Below are 16909 nucleotides of genomic sequence, written 5' to 3' on the forward strand. Positions count from 1 at the left end.
GACTGGACAGTTGGATGTAGTTATTCTTCATGATCAGATTGATAATCAACTCCATGGTGGAATCTACTGGAGCAGTTGAGTAGCTGCCTTAGGGATGTGGTCAGCTTCTAGTATATAAGAAGTTTTGAGAAAGGTCTCTGAACTTTTTTGGCATGCTTGGACCCTGCATGTAGCCAAGTCTTCATTTAGCCATGTTTCCTGCCAATCTTGGGAATGTCTCTCCTCTTGAATTAGTGGCCTGCCATGCTGTTTGTTAATATTGGGACTATGCCACTTTATTTGTTGACCTTGGGCTTGTTAGCCTCAGCAGCCATCAGCTTCCTGAGTGTAGAGACAACTCTAGCTCCAGTGGGCTGGGAGCAAGAGGCAGAGCTGAAGCCCAAGGTTGAGGGGCTTTTACCTAGCCCCTAGAGCTGGCAATTTGAACTTGGACTTCTAGCCTCCTATACTGTAAGAAAATAAACTCCTGTTTCTTAAAATCACCAATTTGTGGTATTTCTGTTAGAGGTGGCACAAGGTAACCAAAACACTACATCATTTGATATTTTGCCCATAGTATCCTTCAACATTGCTACTGGAGGCCTAAAATTTTTCTTCAGTGCTTTCAGCTTGAGAAATGCTGACCGTGTTCTTCCCATTTGGTTTTCTAACTCCAGGTCTTTGCATGTTTCATTATAATAATTGACTTTTGTCTTCTTGAGGTGCTCTTTGAAATCTTTCAGGTCTTTTATATTGTCATTTCTTCCATTTTTTTGCTACTGTCCATTTAAGAGCAAGTTTCAGAGTCTCTTCTGACATCCATTTTGGTCTTTTCTTCCTTTCCTGTCTTTTTGTGACCTTTTGCTCTCATTGATATTTCTTGATATCATCCCACAACTTGTCTGGTTTTCAGTCACGGGTGTTCAAGGTGTCAAATGTATTCCTTAGATGGTCTCTATATTCAGGTGGGATATAGTCAAGGTCATATTTTGGCTGTTGTGGACATGTTTTAATTTTCTTCTGCCTCAGCTTGAACTTGCATTTGAGCAATTGGTCTGTTCCACAGTCAGCTCCTGGCCTTGTTTTGACTGATAATATTGATATTCTCCATTGCCTCTTTCCACAGATGTAGTTGATCAGATTTTTGTGTATTTCATCTGGCAAGGTCCATGTGTATAGCTGCTGTTTATGTTGTTGAAAAAAGGTATTTGCAATGTATAAGTCATTGGTTTGGCAAAATTCTTTCATGTGATCTCCTGTGTCATTTCTGTCACCAAAGCCTTATTTTCCAGGTCCTGGTGATTCTGCTTTGTTTCCAGCTTTTGCATTCCAATCACTAGTAATAATCAATACATCTTGATGGTATGTTTGGTCAATTTCAGACTGCAGCAGTTGGCAAAAATCTTCAATTTTTTCATCTTTGACTTTAGTGGTTGGTGCATACATTTGAATAATAGTAGTATTAACTGCTCTTCCTTGTAGGCATATGGATATTATCCTATCGCTGACAGCATTGTACTGCAGGATAGATCTTGAGACATTGTTTTTGACAATGAATGTCATGCCATTCTTCTTCAATTTGTCCTTACTGGCATAGTAAATCATATGGTTGATTCAGAATGGCCAACACCAATCCATTTCAGCTCACTAATGCCAAGGATATCAATCTTTATGCATTTCATTTCATTTTTGACCATTCCAATTTCCCTAGATTCATACTTCATGCATTCCATGTTCAGATTACTAATTGATGTTTGCAGCTGTTTCTTCCCATTTTGAGTCATGCCCCATCAGGAAATGGAGGTCCCAAAAGCTTTACTCCATCCATGTATATAAAAAATGTATATTGGGTGAAGTGCTCTGTATTATATGTCTATAAGGTCAATTGGTTGACTGTACTGTTTTTCTTCTATGTCCTTGTTGAGGTTCTTTCTAGGTGTTCTAGCCTTCATTTAAAGTGATATACTAAAATGTCCTACTAATACTGTGGACAAAGTAGAGTAATTCTACTCTGCTTTGAGGAGGCAGCACTTTCCCAGTCATATTTTGAGTGTTTTCTGACAGGAGGGACTCATCTTCAGTCACTATATGGGACAATGTTTCAGGGATATTCATCAAGTTTTCCAGTAATATATCAGAAAGTGTTTCATTGTTATTCATAAGGTTTTTGCTGGCCAGGTCTTGAGAAGTAGATGGCCCTTTCCTTCTTCCGAGTCTGTCTTAGTCTGGAAGCTCCACTGAAACCTGTCCACCATGCGTGACACTGCTGGTATTTGAAATACCAGAGGCATAGCCTCCAGCTTCACAGCAACACACAAGTCACTACAGTATGACAAACAGAGATGAGTGGTAGATGAGGGGTATTGGTCTGTAATTTTCTTTTTTAGTGGTGTCTTTTCCTGGTTTTGGTTTCAGGGTTATGCTTGCTTTTTAAAATGAATTTGGGAGTACACCAACCTTTTCTATGTTCTGGAATAGTTTGAGTAGGATTGGTGTCAGCTCTTCTTTAAAACAGAAGAATTTGGTAGAATTCTCCAGTGAAGCCATCTGGGCCAGAAATTTATTTGTTGGTAATTTTTTAATGAACTGTTTAATTTCTTCTTCTCTTAAGGGTCTGTTCAAATTTTCTCCCTCCATCTGTGTTAGTTTAGGTAAGTAGTGTGTTTCTAGAAATCTGTCCATTTTTTCTCAGTTTTCAAATTTGTTGGAGTACAGTTCTACATAGTATCCTGGTATTATCATTTTTATTTTAGTTGGTTCTATTGTGATGTCACCCATTTCATTTCTTTTTTGCGTTATTTCGATCTTTCTTTTTCTTTTATTAAATTTGGCATGGTTTGTCAATTTTATTAATCTTTTCAAAGAATCAACTTCTAGTCTTGTTGATTCCTTCTATTGTGTTTCTGTTTCATTTATTTCTGCTGAATTATTATTATTTTTTCTTGTGGTGACTGTAGACTGGTCTTTTACTAATTGTTGGAGATGTTGAGTTAAGGTGTTGATTTTGGCTCTTTCTTCTTTTTTGATGTGTGCATTTATTACTATAAATTACCCTCTGAGTACTTCTTTGGCTGTGTCCTAAAGATTTTAGTATGTTGTGTTTTTATTTTTGTTTGATTCAAGGAATTTTTTAAGTTCATTTTTTATTTCTTCTATTATCCAGTAGTTTTTAAGGAAGGTGTTATTCAGTTTCTATGTGTTTTCTCTTTTTTCTTGGTCTTCCTATTGCTGATTTTTAATTCCATAGCATTGTGATCTGAGAAGATGCTTGCAGATTTTAATGTCTTCAGATTTATTGAGGCTTGCTTTGTAGTCTAACAGATGGTCTATTTTGGAGAATGTTCGATGTGTGCTGGAAAAAAATGTATATTGTGCTGTTGTTGGGTGATGTGTTTTGTATATGTCTATAAGGTCAAGTTGGTTGACTGTACTGTTTTTCTTCTATGTCCTTGTTGAGGTTCTTTCTAGATGTTCTAGTCTTCATTTAAAGTGATATAATAAAGTGTCCTACTAATACTGTGGAGTTGTCTATTTCTCTTTTCAATTCTGTTAAAATTTGATTTATGTATTTTAGAGCTCTTTCATTGAGTGTGTATATATTTATTATGGTTATATTCTCTTGTCCAATTGATTCTTTAATCATTATATAATGTCCTTCTTGGCCTATTATGGTGATTTTTGGCTTAAAGTCTATTTATCAGAAATTAATACTTCCAGTCCTGCTCTTTTTTTTCATTGCCATTTGTTAGATATATTTTTTTCCCAATCTTTGATTTTCAGTCGATTTTTGTCTTTGTGTATGGTGTGTCTCTTGTAGACAGTATATTGATGGTCATGTTTTCTTTTCCATTCTGCAATCTCTGTCTCTTGATTGGTGCATTTAAACTATTTACATTCAGTATAATTATCAACAAGTATGAATTTATTACTATCATTTTATGTGTTTTTGATTGGTGCATTTAAACTATTTACATTCAGTATAATTATCAAGTATGAATTTATTAGTATCAGTTTATGTGTTTTTTTGTTTTGCTGATTTCTTTGTTCTATATATTTTCTGTCCTGAGCTCATTTTATTTATGAATTTAAAAAAATCATTTCTATTGCTTATGAATTTTTTAAAAATCATTTCCATTTTAATTCATTGTTTCTGTATTTGTTAAATATTTTTGCCTTTCCTCTTTTTTATTTTGATGAGGTCTAAATTTTCTTTGATTTATTATTATTTATTATTTCTGTGATTTATCATTCATTTTTTTCCTAAATTTAAAACAGTCCATTCTATCTCAAAATTATCTTCACTTCCTTGTCATTTGAAAGTCCTGTACTTACATTATTTATTCTCTGGGTCCCTTTTTTCAATCTTCTAAATTTATTTTACTTTAGATATTTGTATATTTGGAGTGGTCTGTGGGTGATATTGTCATGAGTATTAATCATTGGTTGTTGTCTGCTGTTGTTGGTTCTCTGAAGGATTCCCTTTAAGCATCTCTTGTAAGGTTGGTCTGTTTTTCACAAATTCCCTTATTTTTTGTTTATCTGGAATTGTCCTAATTTCATCATTTCTGAGGGAGAATTTTGCTGGGTATATAATTTTTGGTTGGCAATTTTTTTTCTTTCATGGATATATGTGCGATCTCATTGCCTTCTAATCTTGTATGCACGGTTTCTGCTGAGAAATCAGAACTTAATCTTATATGGTTCTCTTTGTAAGCATCTTTTTGTTTTTCCTGTGCTGTTTTCAGGATCCTTTCATTGTCTTTAGTTATGGAAAGTTTAATTATGACATGTCTTGATGATTTTCTTTTGGAGTCTATCCTGTTTACATTTCATTGAGCTTCTTACATGAATATCTCCTCATCTTTCATAATATTAGGGACGTTCTCTTTGAATAAATATTTAACAATTTTCTCTGTGGTTTATTTGTCTCTCTTCTGGAATTCTGATCATATGTAAGTTCTTGATGGTGTCCCACATAAATCTTAGGCTTTCTTCATTTTGTTTTGATTTTTTTTCTGATTGCTCCCTTAAGAAAGTAGTATTAAGAGGTTTGTCTTCAACTTCACTGATTTTGTTTCATTGATTCAATTATACTCCTTTTGCCATTTAAGTGTGTTATCTATTTCTGATATCTTAGTGTTAATCTTCTGGATTTCTATTTGTTGTCTTTGTATGGTTTCTAATTTTTCATTTATTTTGTCATTTTGTTCTTGTATTGCTTTCCTAAATTCTTCTGGAGTTTTGTCTGTGTTTCCTTAATTTTGTCTGTGTTTCCCTTGATTTTGTCAGTGTTTCCCTTGAGTTATCTCTCAATCCATTGAAGGTATCTAAATATAATTCTTTTGAATTCTTTATCAGATATTTCCAATGCCACTTCTCCTCAGGGAGATTTCCTGGCTCTGTGCTCTGGTCTCTTGTTTGTACTACTTTATCTTGCTTCTTTTCGTGAACAGGGACTGTCAGTTGGCTCTGGGACATTGTGATGTTGTTGTATTTATATTTACTTGGTGATTGTATGTTGATGTGATTCTTCCAATTTTTCTTTTTTTATATATATATATCTGAGTGAGTTGGGCTAATGTGCTACTCTATTCACTTGTTTGGCAGCACTTAGACACTCACCACCTGTCTTGGTAGGTGTGATAAAGGATGAGAATGTGTGCACAGATCTCTGTTAGCTGTTCATGTAGAGCAGTTGAGGGTGAGTTGGGCTGGTGTTGGCTGCTGTCTTTCACTGATCAGTTAGTAAAGAAGTAAATGGTGGCCCTCACCTAGTGGGTGGGGCTGCAGGAGGTGCAAATTTGGCTGGGTCATGTGGGCATGGTAGCTTTCTGGTCATCCACCACCAGTGTGGTTCCCTGTGCAGTCAGTCCTTGGCAAGAAGAACCAATTATGCTGCCCAGATCAGAATTCTGCTTGCAAATATTCAAAATGGTCATGCCATCAGACTGGTTGACACTCCACAACTCTGTTTTATCTCCTTAGTCGCTGTTTTCATTCAGTTTCTTCCACTAGTCAGTGTTTAATCCATTTCCTTATCCTTCCCTTTAAGATCAGGGTTCCAGGATTACCTTCTGTATCTGTTTCAATTGGTTTCTTGTTTCTTTATTGTAGAGGGCCTACAATAAAGAATAAATAGGTTGTCTGCCTATTCCACCATCTTGCTAGAAGTCTGGGCACAGATCAACTACAAGGAACTACACCACTCTCAGGCCTAGCCATGAACTCAATAAGGGATAGTTTAAGTGAAAACAAGTATGACTCTAAATATATCCATATGTGCGATGTAAAATCACAACCATAAGAGGCATTGAAAACTTGTTGAATTTAATGTTGTTGTCAGTTCTCAAATTTTTCTGAAAATATTGTTTTGCTATTTGTTGATTGCAAACATGTAGGAGAAAGCAACAACTGAAGGCATGAGAAACTTAAAGGAGAAAAATTCTAAATTATGAAACTTTAAAAATTATCTTTCTTTCTTTTTTCCCCTGGAAATGGAGTAGTGGGCATAAGTTCATTCTGTAATTGCATTGATGAAAGACATCTCACTCCACGCATGAAACCACAAGGCTCTGTTCCATACAAACATAATTTCAGGGCATGGCTCCACTGAGCATGGTATTGTTAGCTGCAGTCAAGTCAACTCTGCCTCATGGTGACCCCATATGTGCAGAGTAGAACTGCTCCATAGAGTTTACAAGACTGTGACCTTTCAGAAGCAGATCACACGCCTGTTTTTCAAATTGCCCCTGGGTAGATTCAAACCACTAGCCTTTTGGCTAGTAGTCAAGTGCTTAACTGTTTACATCATTCCTCCACTGAGCACAGACATTGATTAATTTAATCAACAAATATCTGTGACTTGTCCACTAAGAGCCAGATGCTGTGCTAGGTGATGGGAATATTGAGACAGTCATGGTTCCTGCTTCTCAATGGAGCTTCCTTTCTAGTTTGTGAAGCTGTCAATAAACAAACAACTGAAAAGGTAGAAGACAGTGGTAAATACTGTAAAAAATATCAAATAGGGTAATGCAATAGAGATCATCATGGATTTTTACCTTATGTGTTGAAAACCTCCACTGACAGTAAAGTCATGTGTCATCTTCAACAGCAAATTCCATTTATTATCTAAGTCACCTAAAAACAATAAGAAAATGAAACTACCAAAAAGAAGCTTGAGTTCAGCACAACTTGAAGAATGTAGTCAATGTTACTGATGATACATGTAGAAATTGTTGAAATGGTATATCTCTGGCTGTGTATATTTTCAAAAAAATAAAATAATTTTTAAAATGTTTGAGTCCTACTACCCTTCATCGTTCCTGTCTTCTTTCACTTATTGTCTGGTTTTATTCAATTATTTACTTAGTAAGTTTGGGTAATATAAATGTGATAATTGTTCAGGTAACTCACACCTTATTCTTATGTTTAAAAAGAAGACACCTGTAGTTTTGCAAAAGAAATTTACTCAGATTGTTGCTGTACTGCAAATTGATCCCCAGTTTTAAGTGAATAAAGGAAAAATCTGAAAATATTTAGAGAAGAAAAGTTACAAATGTCAGACAACTTTACATAATGCCTATAATTGTCTACTCCAGCCCAGTCAAGATTCAGAGCAATGCTGATTAATGTTTCCACTGACTTTCTCCACTGCATACAGATAGTAGATGTTCCTCAAGTTTTACTTTTACTCTAAGGGCAAACACTGACTGGCAGAGTGAGGAACTATGTAAACATAGGAGGAAGGTCATATAATTCAAGATGACTTTGATCACCTCAACAAGAACAAAAACGAACCATTTCCTACACTTCCTGTAAAGTTCACTATCTTATCAATTTTATCTTTCACTGCCATCGAGTTGGTGAGACTCATAGTTACCCCTCCTTGGGTTTCTGAAACAGTATCTCTACAGAAGTAGATTGCCCAGTCTTCTTTCTGAGGAGTGGCTGGTGAGTTTGAACCTCTCCCCTTCTGGCTAGCAGTCAAATACCTTAGGCACTATGCCACCTGAGCTCCTACTTAGACCTATTTATGACCAAGAGATAAAGCTGGCGGTTCAAACCCACCAGCCACTCCTCGGAAGGAAGGTTGGGCAATCCTACTTCCATAGTGATACTGCCTCGGAAACCCAAGGAGGGGTCGCTATGAGTCGGGGCCCACTGGACGGCATATAACAACAACAACAACAATGCCCAGCAGAAAAATACATTTAGGACAAAATACATATGCTTTTCATTGGATAAAATATGCATATTAATGACATGATCAACAATGAAGTCCATATGAAGGGAAATAAACTTGTTTGGCTGCATTTAAAAGAGAACTGCGAACTCTGCTCTGGGTTCTTATCTTGACCGCAAAGCCTTAAACATTTTCAAGACTTCTTGATTATTCTGCCTCTTGTCCACACACTTCTGACAATGTTTCATCTTTAAGTCTACTTACCACCTTGAAAAGAGTCTGGTACAACTAGCAATTTATACTAGAAGAGCTGCAGAAAGTGGTTTTCAAGATCTCTACTCTGAGTGACTCCTGAGATAGGGTGATGTGATTTTAAAGGGCTTTAAATGGATTTTAAATGGTGGTAGTGGTGGAGTGATGGTCAATATTTATTTGTAAGGTTTAGTGATTAGTTGCCATGATATTTCACTTTTACATATCTCTCAGACCTTAGAAAAATAAGTTCTGAAACTCAATTTCTTAGATTTAGAAATTGAGTATAATACAAAGACACTTCACTGAAATTCATAGGGTTTTATTTTCATTGATGGTAATAATAATATTGAAAATAAAGACTAATATTGAGTGTGTGCTTACTCTGTGCCTAGCATTGTGCTAAGAGCTTAACATGTATTATCTTGCTTAATTCTCATGACAACTCCCATTTTATTAAGGAGGAAACTAAGGTTTAAAGATGAACAATGATCTACTAAAACATGAGCCAGCAACTCTGGTATTTCCAATGCCGGCAATGAGATGGGGGGCAGGAATCACGGGTGTTTAATTTACCATAATCTCCATTAGAACTGCCTCTGCCAAACTTCCCAAAATAAATATTTTATCTAAATAAGGATAGTGTGGTTGCTAAGCAAATGCAGATGGCAGTCCCAAGGCCATCAGAGGTAGAAATTCTGGAGCTTTCACTGCACGTGCACATAACTGTTATTGTCAGATTTCCGTCATGAACGTGTCAGAATGCCCATCACGTTTAGAACATTAGATAAGAAAATGTATGCTACAGTAAAGGAAGTAGGAGACCAGGAAGGAACCTAAGGCAAAAGGCAGTGTGGAATGATGGGACAAGACCAGTCCTGGTGGGTAGGTAGCTATGTGGTCTAGTCTTGGATCTTACAGATTATTGTCTTGGTTCTTATCTAATTTCCTAGTTTCACCGAGTCAGAGTTTATTGGATATAAAATGAGAGCTTTCACTTAAGGACCTTTAAATCCCTTGTAGCTATAAAGTATGATTCCACAGGTCCTGTCTTCCAAGAATTTACTATGTAGTGTTATGATGAGACCAATTCAATGCAGTGAAATCTCTGAGAGCCGAACTTGATGGGACTGCCTTGTTTTTCTGGGTCTCACAAGTCTTCCACCTTTGACAGGGAGCACTTTTAGTACTCTTCTATCGTTTTCTATTAACAGAAAGTATTTGAGTTTTCCTTCTCTGGTAAGTTTCCACCTTACACAGGGTCTGGGTTTTGCAGGTTTTAGTTTTACTATATTATGATTGCTTTGGACCTTGAACCTCAGAACTGTGGGCATTTTCCTTGTATCTCCTGTATGGCACAGCACATGGGATGCATTTTAGGAGACTCACAAATGTATGCAAAATAAGTGAATGAATAACATACTAAATGAGGATATGAATAAGCAAACAATTTTCCAAACAACAATATATTGCATAACTACATCAGTTTCCTCTATCGTTGACCTTCAGGTTTCATTTTACATTACTGATCCCCAGGGGCAGACCCAAGTTTTACAGTGCCTTGAAGTTTATACAATTTAAGGGCCCTCCTCTCTAAGAAAACAACCACTTGTCTGTCAGTTTGTCCTACTGTGGTGGCTTACATATTGATGTGATACTAGAAGCTACGCCACTGGTCTTTCAAGTATTATCAGGGTCACCCATTGTGGGAAAATTTTAGTGGTGCTTCCAGACAGACTAGGAAGAAAGGATTGGTAATCCATTTCCAAAAATCAGCCAGTGAAAGCCCTATGGGCCACAACAGAATATTGTACAATATCATGCTGGAAGATGAACCCACTAGGTTGGAAGGCACTCAAACTACAACAATGCACTTGAGTATATCATGGTCATGAAGATGGTACAAGCCTGGCCAATGCTTTATCCTGTTGTACACAGGGTTGCCATGAGTCAGAGTTGACTTGATGGCAACTAACAACAACAACAATTTTAAGAAAATAATTAAAACTTGCAAATACATAATTAGGTACATTGCTTACACAAGTGAGGAGTGCAGAAGTGTGTACTTTCTAGCTCCATGGTCAACTTGCCTTTGCCAATAGGCCCCTTTATGCATTCTGCTTTAGACACACGAAGTTTCTCTTCCCTCTTTCTCAGAAACTTTTTCCTACCTTAGTGCCCTAGCAAGCACTCCTCCACTACCACAACTTCCTGGTGTAATTTTTTCATAGACCTTCATGCTCTAAGAAATGATCTTGTTTATTTATTTTTATCCACTTAGCTTACTAGTCTGTAAAGTCTATAAAGGCAGGACCATATCTATCATGTTTGCATCTATATTTGCAGTGTCTAGCACTGTTCCTATCACATAGTAGGTGTTCCATTGAATAAATGGATGCATGGATGATGTTCTCACAGAGCATATGAATATCATTGATAATTTATTTGTCCTAAGCCCAATGCTTAAGCAACAGCACATGAATTAGGCAAAAAGCCCACAGTTGTTTGCATTATATCATGGGTCAGAAAAATCCTTTTGGTAGCCTCAGACCAATGGACATGATTATCTCAGGGGTTTTAAAAGTAAGAATAAATGCAATTTAAATGAAAATATGTCTCACAAAAGACAAGTATAGACCTCAGGTTAAATTCAGTAATTAGAATTGGAATTCAAAGTGAATCAATTAGTAATTTTATAAATGCCTGCATGGAGAACCACACACTCTCCCTTCTAAAGCTGCCCAATATAATATTATCTTGTACTAAGTGAACATCAGAATGAAAATATTGTATTGGAGTATTACATCAAACCAAAGTCATCGCCATCAAGTAGATTCTGACACATAGCAAGCCCCATTGGGTTTTAAAGCTGTAAATATTCATGGAAACAGACTGGCTTATCTTTCGTTCATGGAGCAGCTGGTGGGTTCGAACCACCGACCTTTTGGTTAGCAACCAAATACCTTAACCACTACACCACCATAGACGCGTATCTCCAGAGGAGATAACGTCCTAGAAACTCAACTCCCAAATTGCCAACTACTGAGTCAAATTGGGTTGTATAGAAGCCACAGCTCTGCCCAACTCTCCATTTATACCTGGAGGGAGAAAAAATTTTTATTCCTTAAACTAAAGCCTGAAAATTATTGAATCATTCAAAACAACATGTGATCTTAACTCAGCACATGGCTTCTGTGTGTTTTATAAACAAAATTTCACAACTGAAAGCTTACAAAGCTTTCATACCCAATTGCTAGAGCCAGAGTTCCTGGATGAAGGGACCCTGGAAATGGCATAAGGAGCTATAGAGAATAAACAGGAACCATGTGCAGCACTGCACCATTGTGAATTGCAGAGTACACTGAGGTAGATCAGACCCGCCAACCTGAGTGCCACTCAGTTTCATATAATCTGTTTGCTAATGTTTCAGATACAACCCAAATCATGTCTATTGTACAGTCCACAATTGTTCCTGGCCATTTTCTGAGTTACTAAACCAGTTGCATAATGATAATATTTTGAAATAATGACGTCTATGTCTCTGAAGAGTTCACAGAGTATTTTAATAAATGGTCAAATGAACTCCTGTAAAGGAAGCATAGGAAGGAATCTAATGAGCTCCTGAGCGTGTAAAGAGGGGAGAAGACACACCTGAAGTCAGCTGTCTTAGCTAGAAGATTTGTCTTGCAGCTAATGAAGGTAGACCTTCAGACCTGCAGAGCTCCTCACAGTGCAGTGCCTTCTAAGGCCCTGGTAGGGGCCCCAGCAAGTTTTTATAATTGTATATTCTTTTTCCTAAAGAAGCCCCCAAATTGTATATATTCCAGATCTTCCCAAACCTGGACGCACCCTGCCATTTTCAATAGAGAAATATAGACAGAGAGCTGTGAAGTTTTTGGTGTCTCCTGCAGAGCCTAGCACCAAGCCTCCCACATTGCAGGGCTCAGTAATTATTTGATATATACTATTAAATAAATGAAACACACGGTTGTAATCTGTGTGTATGTGTATGTGTGGTCTGATACTCATCATGTGCAGGGTTTATCTATTTAAAATGAAAAACCCAATAGCATTTTTATCCAGGAGACCTCTACAGGAGTCACTGAAAGTTGACCTGTGAGGATCAATGACAAGGACATCAGAGAGAGGCCTGCACTTTTACCTGATTACCGTTTATAGACAATGACTAATGCAACACTTTTCTAATTATTTATTTCTATTCTTTGGCTTGCATCCCATTATACTTTGTCTTATTCAGTAGAATATTAAAAAAAAAGTAAAAATCTGTGACTTTTGGATTGAGATATTATTTATTTATACCTAAATGCTATTTTAATTAAAATGAATTTATTATGTAAGCTACTTTGAATGTACTATAAATCCATTTGCTTAGTTAAAGTTGATTAATTGGGGTCAGAAATGAAAATTTTAAAAACAGAGTAAACACACACACACACACACACACGCACACACACACACACATGAAGCCTGGCCCTCCTGTACTTTGAAATTCAATCTGAGAAGAAACACTGTCTGTTGTAAGGACAGGCCTAGTTCACCTTAAGTTAAATAGTCAAAGTTATTGATCTCAGGTAAGGCCTCTCAGTAATGTGTGGAAAATTCCTGAAATAATCACTTTCTTACAGATGCTTTGTAAACTTTCTCATCCCATGGAACAAATGGCAGAATCCACCAGTTCCTAGGGTTCGTGCATGCTATTCATTTATAGTCCCTGTTGATCATTTACTTTTTAAAGGATTAACAATCAAACCGGACCCTCCAGTTTTAGACTCTCATTTGTCTATTAGATAGAAACTTGGTGGGTCTTTCATATTTCTTTTCTTTCAGTCCTGAAAGCAGCATTAGCAGGGCTATTCAAAAGCAAGCAGAAAACTGGCATAGCTAATGTAGGTAATTAGAGCGCGGAATCCTGGACTCCTCCTTCAGAGCTTCCCATGCCCTCCCATGTCTCTACCTGATTGCTCTGGCCAGCAGCAAACCCAGGAGGCACTTCCAATTACATCATATCCTCTTCAAACACCAAACCACTCAAGCTAATTTTATCCTATTAAACAGACTGAAGGATCCAGAAGAAAGGTTCTCTTCCCCTCCCCAAAAGCTTCAATTACCAGGGTCCTTGATTATCATCGCTTCAGTCCTATAGGCAGTGCTAAACACTTTTTTGCTTAGCATTGCCTTCTTGATTCAGATGAAAAGCAAATATTATGAGCATGTCTTTACAGCTTTGGTAAGTGATATTAGGAGTAAAGCTAAAAAGAAGCACCCTGGTTATTAGTACTGTTAATCAAAGTCAAGTTTGAAGTTTCCAAAGGCATTGGAATCACAGAAATCTTACCACCTCTCTGGATCTTAGCATTTAGAGAAAGCATTAAAAATTTCATTCTTCTGTTTTCCCCTTTCTTTCCTCTCTTCTCCCCTTCTCCCTCTCGCCCTCCCTCCATCTTCTCTCCCTTCCTTGCTAGGACTATTGCAAAAGTTATCAGTATCTAGCAAAAGAAAATTTGTGATTCTTAATAGTAACTATGGAATAAACAACTTGGCCATGAAAGGTAATGTAAGGAGGCATTAAGGAGATGGTTATATATAGTCATTTATTTGTCCATTTGCTTCTTCCAAACAAATGTAAATAGCATATTTGAGACCTCAATTGCTATTCAACAAAGGAGGATGTAGAACATTGTCTTTGTGGAGGATGTTACGCCAAGGAAACAATTAGTTCAAAGCACTAACAGGAACCATAACCATTACTACCCCGAGAATGTTGTTGTTGTTGTTATGTGTCGTGGAGTTGGACCTGACTCATAGCGATCCTTGCTTGGGTTTCTGAGGCAGTATCACTACAGAAGTAGGTTGCCCAACCTTCCTTCTGAGGAGTGGCTGGTGGGTTTGAACCTCCAGCCTTCTGGTTAGCAGTCAAGTGCCTTAGGCCCTACGCTACCAGAGCTCCCAATAGAAGAACTAAATGGTACCCAGCTACCACAACAGACTGCTCTGATCAGGATCACAATAGAAGGTCATGGAAAGAGTGGGAGAAAAATATAGAACAAAATGTAAGTCATAGAGAAGACCAGACTTACTGGTCTGATAGAGACTGTTGGAACCCCCAAGACTATGGCCCTTAGATATGCTTCAAACCTGGAACTAAACCCACCCCTGGGGATCACCTTTCAGCCAAAGAATAGACAGCCTTGTAAAGTGAATGATAATGCTCATGATGAACATACTTCTCCCAATAATCAACCACATGAGACCAAAAGAGCAGTATTTGCTCCAAAGGGACAGGAAAGGAGGGTGAATGGGAACAGGGCGCCAGGTGGAAGTGGGAAGAGTACTGTTACCCTGAGGAACTGCAATGAATGTCACAAAACAATAAAAAGGAACAGTTGTTGAAAGGAAAACTAATTTGTTCTTTTCACCCAAACCACAATTTAAAAAAAAATGTAAATAGCATGTTTTTCATGATACATGTACCCAAAGAATAGATGTTACAAGATAGAAATATTTAATTTCCAAACTCAAAATCAATTTTCCACTGAATTTTGAATCATCAATGCCTTAATCTGAAATTTTCAATTTTTTTTTTTTATTTCAGAGAGACTAGAACTGTATTGTAACTCTTAGTGTAAAGTTGTTTCCAAACAGTAGGTTTAAGACTGGGCATCAAAATGAAACATTCAATTGTTCTCAATTCTTTCTTAGAACAAGATTTATAAAAGCTACCTTAGAAATCCTTGCAAAAGAAGATATGTCAAGTAAAGATACAAATTTATATGAAGGAGGTCTGGCACCTAAAAGACTTGAAAGCCCATTTGTGAAATTTATATGTCTCCTGTGCAAACAAGAAACAAGTTTGACAAATCTTAAAAGGTACAAGTATAACAAGTTTTCCTGTCTTCAGTATCATCCAGCTACACTGGGGATCCTCTTGGAACTATTGGAATAGTGATTTTTCATTTTCCGTAGACATTTATTGTAATTCTAAAATAACCTTCCCAAGACTTTGGGTGTATCTCAAAGCAGTTATCAGTTTTAATTTCAGAAACCTCATTTAGATTTTGTGTACTCAGTCCATGATAAAAATTAAATGTTTACTTTTTTTTTTTTTTTTTAACAATCTCGCTCCTTTACCTCAAAAACCTACCCAGCAAATCTCCAGCAATTGCTACTGTTTCACAAGTATCCAAAAGCCATTGTCTTGGGACAATCACTACCATCTTCCACACCAAGGCCCTCCTCCCTGCAAAAGAAAGGAACAGCCAGCTAAACAACAATCCATCCAAACTCTGGGCCAATTTTCTTATTGTTTCAGCAAGGCTTAATCTGTTGGCATAAGTGTTTAGTCCCATTAACAGCTAAAGTCACAGAGTCCACAACTCACTGTGCTGACAGTAAACAAGGAATTTGAGAAATGGCTTTTGAACAATGACTAACCCTCAAGCCATTTTGTCTTCAGATGCTGTGAAACTTGTCCATGCCAGAGCTGCCCTTCTCTGCAGCTCTACTTCTATTTAAAACGCTCCCCTCTCTCACTGTCCACCTTTGCTCTGATTAGATTCAGCTTGCTAAGTTCCCTCTCCTCTGATTGGTTGACTAGGACCCTCGTGATTGTTAAGATAAGCCACTCATTATTAGTTTTTAGAACAAACTGTGGAAAAACTGGAAAACGGGTAAGCTTGCTCAAGCTGAATTTCTCTCAGGAGAATCTCACTCTGCCGCATGTAGGACTTGCTCTTTTGGATAAGAGCAGGGGTTCCATAACCTTAACTTCTGTTATCATCTATTGTGCCTGGAGAGAGAATACAATAAACGCAAGCAAATGGACCCCTCCACTGACAGAAATGATCCCACAAGGGGCATCAACGGATAACATTTTCCAGAAATGGGCAAGTCCATTCCTTAAATATATGATTGCATTTCAGAGACTCCCTTGGATGTTTTTATCAGTACGTTTGTCCTGTCCTATAATCTCACCAGCCAGTATTTCTGTATTTGTCATACTGCAAGAAACAGACAATAATTTCACTTCTTTTTCTACCTTTTTTTTTGTTTTGTTTTTTTACCACTTCCTAATGTTCTTTACCCTAATTGCCACCCACAGTTTACAAATAACAACAAAGGAGAGTTTTCTTTGCTTCAGAATCTCTATATGATTCCAGGATTAAAGAGATTCCCCAAGGGATCTGGGCTCCAAATTGAGGACTTTTGATACCTAGTGATCTTTTAAAATGTGAGCTTGAATCTCCTCCCTGGCCAACAATAAACACCAATTCTTTCCCTAAACCTACCATCGCCCTCTGAAATATCACACACATGATATTCAGACTCGGTCATGCGTGCTGTCCAGGATCGCTGAATAGAAAGGGGGTTGCATTGAAGAGTGTGGTATTCTAGCAGGCTGAGGTTGGACTTGTAAACAAAGGGATAAGGAGAAAGGCTGTAAATGGAGAAGTTGACATAGCCGGTAGGGAATTTTGA

This window comes from Orycteropus afer, unplaced genomic scaffold (assembly GCF_000298275.1).
Source record: "Orycteropus afer afer isolate SDZICR_OR568_19922 unplaced genomic scaffold, OryAfe1.0 scaffold00314, whole genome shotgun sequence".
Taxonomy (NCBI): Eukaryota; Metazoa; Chordata; class Mammalia; order Tubulidentata; family Orycteropodidae; genus Orycteropus; species Orycteropus afer.